Source organism: Vigna umbellata, chromosome 4 (genome assembly GCF_029865625.1).
Source record: "Vigna umbellata cultivar VRB3 chromosome 4, Vumbellata_1.0, whole genome shotgun sequence".
Classification (NCBI taxonomy): domain Eukaryota; kingdom Viridiplantae; phylum Streptophyta; class Magnoliopsida; order Fabales; family Fabaceae; genus Vigna; species Vigna umbellata.
The window spans coordinates 46,600,069-46,607,975 of NC_142168.1; the positions used below are offsets into that span (position 1 = coordinate 46,600,069).

The 7,907-nt window shown below is 34.3% G+C and overlaps 1 pseudogene; it reads right to left on the bottom strand.

The window, feature by feature from the left end:
• Positions 1-6,281: 6,281 nt before the first annotated feature.
• On the bottom strand, positions 6,282-6,998 carry LOC148200393 (uncharacterized; annotated as a pseudogene).
• Positions 6,999-7,907: the final 909 nt, after the last annotated feature.

Sequence of the window (7,907 nt, forward strand, 5' to 3'; positions counted from 1 at the left end):
TCTTTAGGCCATCGACTCGCGGCGGAATTCCGGTCACCAACTTCGCCGTCCTCTGCTTTGAGCCCCTCGGAGATCGCAGCGGCGCCCCCCTCCAGGTTCGCAAGAGGAGTTTCCGGTGAATATATCACGACAGCAGTGTGAGGTATAGGAGGAGAACCTAAAGCGTGGAGAAGGGAAGGCAGCTGTCTTGAGAGAAAGAAGATCTCCTTGGGCATGGAGGTCCTTCAAGAGCGTGAGCAAATCCTTGGATTCTAGTTAAGGGGAGTAGCTAGATTATCTTACGTGTATTGGGTTTGGATGGAATTCTGATCATTATTCTTGTTATTGTTTTGGGTTGCTTGTGAGTGAGATTCATATGTTTTCAAAGTGAATGTCACAACAAAATTAATATATTTTCTATATATTAAGGGTAAAAAACATTATTTTTTATATAGATAGGTGATTAATTTTATGAAATACAAAAAGCTAATTTAATCCTATGTATTTGGTATGTGACAATTACAAATATAATACCCAAATCAAATGAAAAAAAGTGGAGATGATATATAGATAGGTGATTAACTTTTTTTATATTTTTTTCTCTTTTTCATGATAGGATGTATATTTATATATATTTGGATAATGATACTTTGACACTATTTTTTGACAAATTTTTAACATCATTTCCGTGTCATCATGTGATTGCTCCATGTAAAAAGGATTAAAAAATTTTAAAATGACTTAGAAATGCTTGGCAATTTGGTGTAAAGTTTCAATTTTTTGTGTTTGTGGTTGTTGTTGGGTTATTTTGACTTATCTTTTATACAATGTTTCTTTGACACTCATGGATTCCAATGCACAACAACCTCAAAACAATGCAAGTAAATGTTGTATTGAAAATTTTGTAGATTCTTTCAATAATATTGGTTAATGGTTGTTTTTGTTGAAAAGTATTTGTAGAAATGGATTCAAGGTTTGCAAAGGAGGTCTTCAGGAGGTAAGAGGAGCTAACTCAAACTTGATTTCTAAAATTTTTTCTGGATGTTGTCATGATGAAGTGTATGGAAAATTGGTTTGGTTAAATGTATGATATGATTTCAAGAGGTTGATTGAAATGGGTTATTACCATGACTTTGATCTATGAATTTTTCTATGAACTTTATGATGAAAGACTTGTGAAAATTGATGAATAAATGTTGGATTGATGGTGGATTTTCGTTCTACCATGTTGATATACATGTATATGAAGTTTTTGATGGATTAGATTGTGAAATGGGATGGAAAATAAGTGAGTTTCAACTTACTTTTTATCAAATACAAAAATTGTTTGTTTTGGTTGGTTGATGAATTTTGGATGGATTGTATGGAAATCTTTGGTAAGATGGAAATATGGTGAGTTAACCATCAATATTTTGATATTGTAAAAAGTTTATGTGTGGAAAATGATAAATCCAAAGGTGTATTTTGATGAGTAAAATTGATGATGAGTTTTTGGGAAATTCACTTGAGTATTGTGCTATTTTAAATCTGTTTTGATGATTGATGAAGGGGTGATGTGTATAAACTATTTTTGGATGGATTTGACACATTTTTGGGGCTGTTTGAGTGCTGGAAAATTATGTAGAAAAATCTGGTTGGTGTGTGACTAAAAGAGTTGGTTTTGCATGAGAAAATTGATATCTTGGTGTTTATGATGATTATGATTGATTGTGAAGTGATTTTGGACTCCAAATATGTTTGAAAACAGGATAGAATGGATAAATCTGAACTAGAATTCGAGATTGTGCGAATCTGTTTGAGGAATGTGTGGTGCAATCTATTTTTTATTTCGTGTTTTATATAATGAACTTTGTTCATTTTTTTCAGGTTGTTGTTGATTTTGGAGTGTCGAAAGAAGAGCTTTGTTATGGTATGGTGAAAGAAGTTGTTCAAAAATATGGTGTGCCATTTAACAAGCAAAATAGAGGAGATAAGGAGAAAATAATTCTTGTTGTAGAAGAACAAACGCGGGTTATTGCCGACATGCAAAGTAGTATTCATCATTTAAGAATGTTGGTTGAAGCCAAAAATGAAGATAAGGGTCGGGAGTTTGGGGAGAGAGCGTTTTGTGGAAGTGAAGATCCATGTCAAAGTACGTCGGTTCAACATTAGCAGCAAACCCCGGGGTTTGAACGTGAGGATGAAATGAAGCAAAGCACAATGTATGATCGAATGAAGGTTGTACCCCGAAGACGGTTCAAGAGTCGGGCGAATAGAACTCCATTTACTGCAGATGGTAGAAGAAAAGAATGAGTAGTTGAATAATTGTAGTGATTTATAAATGTTAAGGACTTCAGTTGACGATGTTCAAGTACAATAGGAAATGTAACTATTAGTTAATATGTTGATGTACAAAGAATTGTTCTTTCCCACTAATTTGAATTGAATTTCATTGTATGAGATTTGTTTTATGTTTCATGTTTGTCGACATGAAATGAAGTTGTTACCCAGGTATTTCAAGTTAGTTGGCCAACCAAATAAGGAGGTCTTTTATGTTCATGTTTGGTATTATGTTGACAAATTTGGTTAATTTTGTAAAGTTTGGAAAAATATTCAAAGTTCATTTGGTTTGATGCATGTTTTGTTGATCTTAGAGCATGGTTGTTGAAATTAATGGAGTGTGGAAATGATACTTGATTTTTTAAGACCGCAAATCTTAGAGGAAGTTAAAATTAGAAAAAAAAAGTGTGGTAAGCGATTACGAGCATCGTGTAATGGATTACAAATCCTTGAAATTGGATTTAAGACTTATTGGACATACAATTGATGTTCAGGCATTGATTATGAAATGTATATCGAACTTCGTACTCAAGGAACCATTCTTTGTGAAACTCATGGTGCAGAATCTGCATTGGTAGCAAAGGCCAAATAAGTGGAGAGATTAGGCAAATGTTTTGCACAGACAGATCAACTTTGAAAATGTCATTGATTTTGAAGTGAACAATTTTGTTTAAGATTTATGGGACATACAATTGATGTTCAGGCATTGATTATGACATTTATATCGAACTCCATCCCCAAGGATCCATTCTTTGTAAAACTCATGGTGTAGAAACTGCATTGGTAGAAAAGGCCAAATAAGTGGGGAGTTTAGGCAAAGGTTTTGCACAGACAGGTCAACTTTGAAAATGCAATTGATTTTGAAGTGAGCAATTTTTGTAAGACTTATTGGACATACAATTGATGTTCAGGCATTCATTATGACATTTATATCGAACTTCATTCCCAAGGAACCATTCTTTGTAAAACCCATGGTGCAGAACTACATTGGTAGCAAAGGCCAAATAAGTAGAGAGTTTAAGCAAAGGTTTTGCACAAATAGGTTAACTTTGAAAATGTCATTGATTTTCAAGTAAACAATTTTTTTAAGACTTATGGGACATACAATTGATGTTTAGGCATTGATTATGACATTTATATTGAACTTCATCCCCAAGGATCAATTCTTTGTAAAACTCATGGTGTAGAAATTGCATTGGTAGAAAAGGCCAAATAAGTGGGGAGTTTAGGCAAAGGTTTTGCACAAACAGGTCAACTTTGAAAATGTCATTGATTTTGAAGTGAACAATTTTTTTTAAGACTTATTGGACATACAATTGATGTTCAAGCATTCATTATGACATTTATGTTGAACTTCATCCCCAAGGAACCATTTTTTGTAAAACTCATGGTGCAGAAACTACATTGGTAGCAAAGGCCAAATAAGTGGGGAGCTTAGGCAAAGGTTTTGCACAGACAAATCAACTTTGAAAATGCCATTGATTTTGAAGTGAACAATATTTTTTAAGACTTATTGCACATACAATTGATGTTCAGACATTCATTATGACTTTTATATCGAACTTCATCCCCAAGGAACCATTCTTTGTAAAACTCATGGTGCAGAAACTGCATTGATAGCAAAGACCAAATAAGTGGGAAGTTTAGGCAAAAGTTTTGCACAGACAGGTCAACTTTGAAAATGCAATTGATTTTGAAGTGAACAACTTTTTTAAGACTTATTGAACATACAATTGATGTTCATGCATTCATTATGACATGTATATCGAACTTCATCCCCAAGGAACCATTCTTTGTAAAACTTGTAACACCCAAATTCTGGGATGCCACGGGTTAACAAAAACTTTTGAAAACTTAACTCTGATACCATTGCAGAATACCGATTGTATAAAAACTTCTATTTATTTCAACATAATTTAGAAAAATTCATAATTCAAATGTAACTATAAAGTGTTCATAAAATTTCATTACAAAACTATTAGTGTTGAAATTTTAATCCCATAGTTCTCCCACATATTTCGTCGCTCAACTTCGCTGTAGCTATACCTGTAACAGTATCTACTCCCGTAAAATATACGATCATCGCAGGTGGAGCCACAACCACCTCATGCAAGGGTGAGCTAATAGAAACAAGTCATCAAAACAACTCATTAACAACTACACTATTAGAAATCAAAGTCACCCGCATATAATCATACAATTATCTCATCAAAGTAACCAAATCACACTCAGACTCACTCGGTCACTCTCCAACTCATACCTAATTTGTTGAAATCATTCACCATATATGTTGAATCACTACCGGTTACTTACATACAACTTTAAGGTTAACTGACACCTCCCACCACTCTCTTAAAGAGCTTCACCGGGACGGTACACTTTACGACACCATTACACTACGACATTTTCCACCACTCTCTCGAAGGCCTCATCGGCAAGTAACCCAGTTCCCACCACTCTCTTAGAGCTTCACCGGACAAGTATATCACTTCCCACCACTCTCTTAGAGCTTCAACGGGTGAGTATACACTTTTCACCCCCCTCTTGGAGCTTCATCGGACAAGTATACACCCCCTACCACTCTACCTTTAGAGCTTCATCGGGCAAATACCAGGGCTACTTTCATTACTCTTCCAAAGTCATTCAACATTCAAACGATATAGCAACAATTTAAAATCACACCCAACAACATAACACCAGTCCGAAAACCATCAAACAGACAATACTGTCATGTTATCTCAATCACACTACAAAACTCTACAATTTCTTGTAAAATAATACATCCCCACAGATAAAAATTAATTTAATTACATACACAATATCATTATAAAATCTAAACCACCATTTAATTAACACTAAATAATTTTTCCTACGTTAAAACTATTTACTTCATTTATTTTATACTTTTATAGTTTGTTCAATTTCTAATTAGATTCTCTGAAACATAACAACAGTGTATATTTCTAAACTAATATTATAAAATAATATTAGAAGAATTCCAATCAAATAACATATTATGACAAACTTTATATAATATATTATTATATAGTATAAAAAAACTACTAAAACTGAATACGTATAAGATATAATATATAATATAGTATAATATATTATATAATATACATTAACCTAAAACCAAAAGAAATCCTACCGCATACGTAACACACGAAAACTTTTTTGCATTTAATTATTACACTATTCCAATTTCTTAAACTTGACCCTACTAACTTACTTTCCATCAACTGGTAATCTCTCACGGTCCTACCTTGCCAATCTATTGCACATACACGTGAATCAACCTTAAAACTTCAAAAGTCATTTTACTTCTTTATTAGGCACATAGTGTTACTACCTCACTTATATATACATGCACTACAAAAAAAAGACATTACCAAAGACCAGAGCTTTCGGAAACAACCCAAAACCGTCAGTAAAAGGTAATTACAGACGGCTTATCGATAATCAAAGAGCCCGCGGTAAATCCATTGTCGCTAACATTTACCGAGGGCTTCCGCCCTTCGGTAATTACCGAGGGCAAAAAGCCTTCGGTAATTACCGAAGGGCAAAAGTCTTCGGTAATTACCGAAAGGCAAAAGCCTTCGATAATTACCGAGGGCCAAAAGCCTTCGGTAATTACCGAAGGGCGAAAGCCTTCGGTAAGTTGGAGGCAGATCTAAGGCACAATTGTATTTCTTATGAAACCAAACTGTTCACAACACAAACAGAACTGCATAACATTTTCCAACCACATACAGACCTGCATAATGTGCATCTCAATGATGCAATCATTGATCAGAAAAACAATATAACATTTGAATCATCCATTAATCCATAGAAAATGTATTTATTTTTAAAACATAAAACAATGTAACATAATGATGTTCTAACATCCAAATCATCCAATTGATCTAACATCCAAATGATCTAAACTCTAAATGTTCTAATATCCAAAAGTTTCTATAACAACTAATAACAAAATGAAACTAATAATGTACATAGTTATCATCAGAATGATCTTCATCATCCTGCTCCTCTATAGATGGCTAGACTAGTGTGGGTTGGACTGATGTCGGCTGGACTGATGAGGGTTAGACTAATGTGGGCTGCTGAGGGACAATGGGTGACGAGGAGGGTCGTGGCTGGGTCGGAGGGATATTGAATTCATCTTGTGAAGTTTCAGGCAACACTCTCATGACCAGGGCCTTAAAGTTTGTAAACTCAGCTCTCAAATCAGTGATTTCCTGGTCACGTTGCTCCAGTGCCTGCGTGAGGCGGACAACGACCTTGTCAGCAATAGTGGTGGAAGAAGAAGGTTGGTGCTTCAGAGTACCTCCTCTTGATGCTGTATAGTTTGTAGCAAGTTGTCCTGCACCGTACACTCGTCCTTTTTTTTTTCCACCAACGATGTCGACCCAGCATTGTGTCCAACGGATGTCGTCTTCTGCATTACTCGCATCATCCGGTGTAGGAGCTGACTCATGTTTAGATCTAACCTGTGAAAGTCTCGTAGAAAATTCTTCCTGTTGAAACATTAATAGAATAACATAAATGAAAAATTAGTAATAGTAATAGTGTTATTTGCTTACATGAGTCTTCCGAGATCTTTCATCAACGAATTGATTAGTGTCCTTCCTTACATAAGTTTGTGCAAAGACTTCATCAACATGGACCGTCCGTCCTAGAGCTTGTGCTTGTAACATAATTTAGAATTACAAGTGTACATATGAAATAGAAAATACATAACTTATATATGAAAGAAAAAGTTATGTAATGAAATTTTACCATACGAATGACATGCTCATGAATCGTTATCGACCCACCAGTATGCAGGGTGCCACCCTTTTTAGATGCTCTGTTCCTCTAGGCTTTGGCACACTTATTGCGAAACTCTACTATATTCCAATGAGCTAGTAAAGAGTTCCAAATTTGCTCGTCCAACCAGTAAGGGCGCTCTCTTGCATTGTGGGCATCCCTAAACATCTCTGACAGCCGATGAGATGCTTTCATGTGGAAATTTCTTTGTATATGTGTTTCATGTTCAGGTTTCCACTGCACCTTCATCTGTAACATTAAACAGAACAAACATTGATTAATGAACATACTAAAATAAGAATGACAATTAGTTTAATGGATTGTTCACCTGAAAGCACTCCCAAAATGACTTTTTGTCGTCATCAGATATTGCTCCCCAAGTAGGCCATGGACTTAAATATATATTATTAATATAGTCACAATTTAAATACCAATTTATCTAAAATATTTTCTATTATTAAAATAAAAAATCATTATAAATAAGAAAATGTGTTCATTCATTACAAAAATAATTCAAAATTTAAAAGATAAAAGAAATGAAATAAGTTGGATGAAGTAGGATTACTGAGATAATCTTTAAGACAGAAGAAACAATTTATAATGACAAGTTATTGACTACAATTTAAGCTACCATTCTCAGGTATACCAGGTTATGTTAAAGCTGTTTAGGTGTCAAAGGATTTAGCATTTATCTTTTGACTATATGTTTTGCACTAGATTTTAAGAAGTCTTCAAGCAATTATTAATGAAGCTCTGTCAATTACTTTCATGCATAGGTGTTGAATTTATTATGTTTA